The sequence below is a fragment of the Piliocolobus tephrosceles genome, unplaced genomic scaffold (genome assembly GCF_002776525.5).
Source record: "Piliocolobus tephrosceles isolate RC106 unplaced genomic scaffold, ASM277652v3 unscaffolded_35651, whole genome shotgun sequence".
Lineage (NCBI taxonomy): Eukaryota > Metazoa > Chordata > Mammalia > Primates > Cercopithecidae > Piliocolobus > Piliocolobus tephrosceles.
Window position 1 is genome coordinate 1 of NW_022319478.1, and position 3,771 is coordinate 3,771.

Genomic DNA, 3,771 nt, shown 5'->3' on the forward strand with positions numbered 1-3,771 from the left:
AAATAAATAAATAAATAAATAAATAAATAAATAAATAAATAAATAAAAATGTTCCCAGACAAAAAAAGCTGAGGGAGTTTATCACCAATAGGCCTTCCTTACCAAATGCTAAAGGGAGTTCTTCAAGTTTACAAACAAAAGGATGATAAATAGCAACATTAAAACATATGAAAGTATAAAACTCACCAGTAAAAATAAGTATATAGTTGAATTCAGAATAGTCTAATACTGTAATGATGTTATATAAATCACTTTCAACTCTAGTATAAAGTTAAAAGACAAAAGCATTAAAAATAACTCTAGCCATAATAATTTTTTAATGAACACACAATACAGAATGGTGTAAACTGTGACATCAATAACTTAAAATGTGGCAGTGGAGAAGTAAAATTGTAGTTATTGTCTCTGATTAAAGTTAAGTTGTTACCAGCTAGAATCAATAATAATATTTATATCAGCAATATAAAACTAGAAATCAGTAACAGGGGGAATCTTGGAAAAGTCACAAATACATGGAAGTTAAACAGCATTCCCCTGAAAAACCAATAAATCAAAGATTAAATAAAAAAGGAAATGAAAATTATCTTGAGAGAAACAAAAATGAAAATATCATATACCAAACTTACAGTATACATCAAAAGCCATTATAACAGAGAAGTCTATAGCAATAGATGCCTACATTAAGAAAAACAAAAGATTTGAAATAAACAACCTAACTTTATAACTCACAGAGAAAAAGAAGAAAAAATTAAGCCTAAGGTGATTAGAAAAAAAGAAAATAATCAATATAAGAGCAGAAATAAATGAAATAGACACTAGAAAAACAATGGAAATGACCAAATAACTAAGAGTTGGTTTCTCAAAAAGATAAACCAAATTGACAAACGTTTAGCTAGACTAGAAAAAAAGAGAGTAGACTCAAAAAAATCAGAAATGAAGGAAAAGACATTACAGCTGATAGCACATAAATGCAATGGATCACGAGAGACTACTTTCAACAATTATATGGCAACAAATCAGACAACCTAGAACAAATAAATAAATTCCTAAACATATATAACCTACAAAGACTGAAAAAATGAATATGCAAAAAACCTGAACAGACTAATAACAAGTAGGGATATTGAATTAGTAATCAAAAACCTCCTAACAAGGAAAAACCCAGGCCTTGATGGCTTCACTGGTGAATTATACCAGATATAAAGAAGCAATTATAACAATTGTATGAAACTTTTCCAAACAATTAAAGAAGCAATAATACCAATCATATGAAACTTTTTCAAACAATTAAAGAGAAGGGAACACTTCCAAACTCATTGTATGAGGCCAGCACTACCCTGATACCAATATAAGACAGAAAATTAGAAGTCAATATCCCTAATGTATACAGACGTAAAAATCCTCAACAAAATATGAGTAAAACAAATTCAACAACACATTAAAAGGAGCATTTACCATGATCAAATTGGATTTATCCCTGGGATACAAGGATAGTTTGCCATATGCAAATCAATAAATGTGATATACCACATTAACAAAATGACAGATAAAAATCACATGATCAGCTCAATAAATGCAGAAAATGCATCTGGAAAAATTTAACATTTTTTCATGATTAAAACTCTCATCAAATTAGGCATACATGCAAACAACTTCAATATATTACAGGCCATATATGACAAATCTGCAGCTAACATCATACCAAGTGGTGAAATTTTCCTCTAAGATTAGGAATAAGACAAGGATATTTACTCTCACCGCTTCTACTCAACATGGTATTGGAAGTCCTAGCAAGAACAATTAGGCAGAGAAAAGAAATGAAATACATCTAAATATGAAAGGAAGCAGTGAAATCATCTTTGTTTTCTGATGACGTGATCATATATATATATATATATATCTTTTCCATAGATTCCACTAAAAAAACCTGTTAGAACCAGTAAATGAATTCAGTATAATTGCAGGATACAAAATCAAAATACAAATATCGGTTGCATTTCTAAACCCTAACAATGACCTATCCTAAAAATAAATAAATAAAACAATCGTATTTACAATAGTATTAAAAAGAATAAAATACTTAGAAATAATTGTAACCAAGCAAGTAAATTCTGTACACTGAACAGTATAAAACATTGTAAAAAGAAACTGAAAAAGACACAAACAAATGGTAAGATATCTCATGTTAATAAATTTGGAAAATTAATGTTATTAAAAATGTCCTTATTATCCAAAGTGATCTATAGATTGACAACAATCTCTACTAAAATTCCAATGGTGTTTTTCCCCAGAGAAGTAGAAAAAACAATCCTAAAATTCATATGGGACCCCCAGAAGATTCTAAATAGCTAAAGCAGTCTTGAGGAAGAAGAATGAAGTTAGAGGCATAGCATTTCCTGATTTCAAATTACATTAAAAAACTGTAGTAATCCAAATAGTATGTTATTGCATAAAAACAGACATACAGACCAATGTAACAGAATAAAGAGCCTGGAAATCAATCCAAGCATTTAAGTCAACTAGTTTTTGACAAATGTGCCAAGAATATGTAATGGAGAAAAGGTGTCTCTTCAATAAATGGGGCTGAGAAAACTGAGTATCTACATGCAAAAGAATGAAATTGGACCCATATATTGCACTCTACATAAAAATCAAGTAAAATTGGATTAAAGACTTAAATGTAAGACCTGACACTATAAAACTCCTAAAAGAAAGCATAAGGAAAAAGCTCCTTGACATTGTTCTTGGCAATAGTTTCTTTTGGATTTGATTCCAAAGGCACAGGCAACAAAAGTAAAAATAAAATAAAAAAAAAAAAGTGTGATTTCATCAAACTAAAAAGCTCCTAAACAGCAAAAGAAACAATCAACAAAATGAAAAGGCGACCTACAAGATGAAAGAAAATCTTAGCAAACTATATATCTAATAAAGGGTTAATCTCCAAAATATACAAGTAACTCCTCTAACTCAATGACAAAACAACCCCAAATATTAAAATTGGCAAAGGACCTGAATAGAGTTTTCTCCAAGGAAAACATACAAATGGCCAACAGGTATATGAAAAGGTGTTCAGTATCACCAATCATAAGATAAATGCAAATCAAAACCACAGTTAGATACAACTTCACACTTGGTAGGATGACTATTATTTTAAAAGCCAAATGACAATAAGTCCTGGCAAGGATGTGAAGAAAAAGGTACCCTTGTACATAATTGGTGGAAATGTAATTTGGCATAGCCATTATGGAAAGCAGCACCACACTAACAAATTAATGGAGGTTCCTCAAAAAATTAGAAACAGAACTATCATATGACTTAGTTACCCTATACCTGGTTATTTTTCTAAAGGAACTGAAATCAGGATCTTGAAGAGATACCTTCACTTTCGTGTTCATTGCAGCACTATTCACAATAGCCAAGACACAGAAACAATCTAAATGTCTGTCAGTGGATGAATGGATAAAGAAAATGTGGCCGGGTGCGGTGGCTCATGCCTGTAATCCCAGCACTTTGGGAGGCCGAGGCGGGCAGATCACGAGGTCAGGAGATCGAGACCATCGTGGCTAACATGGTGAAACCCCGTCTCTACTAAAAATACAAAAAATTAGCCGGGCATGGTGGCGGATGCCTGTAGTTCCAGCTACTCGGGAGGCTGAGGCAGGAGAATGGCGTGGAGCTTGCAGTGAGCCGAGATCGTACCACTGCACTCCAGCCTGGGAGACACAGCGAGACTCCGTCTCAAAAAAAAAAAAAAAAAAAAAAAAAAAAAAA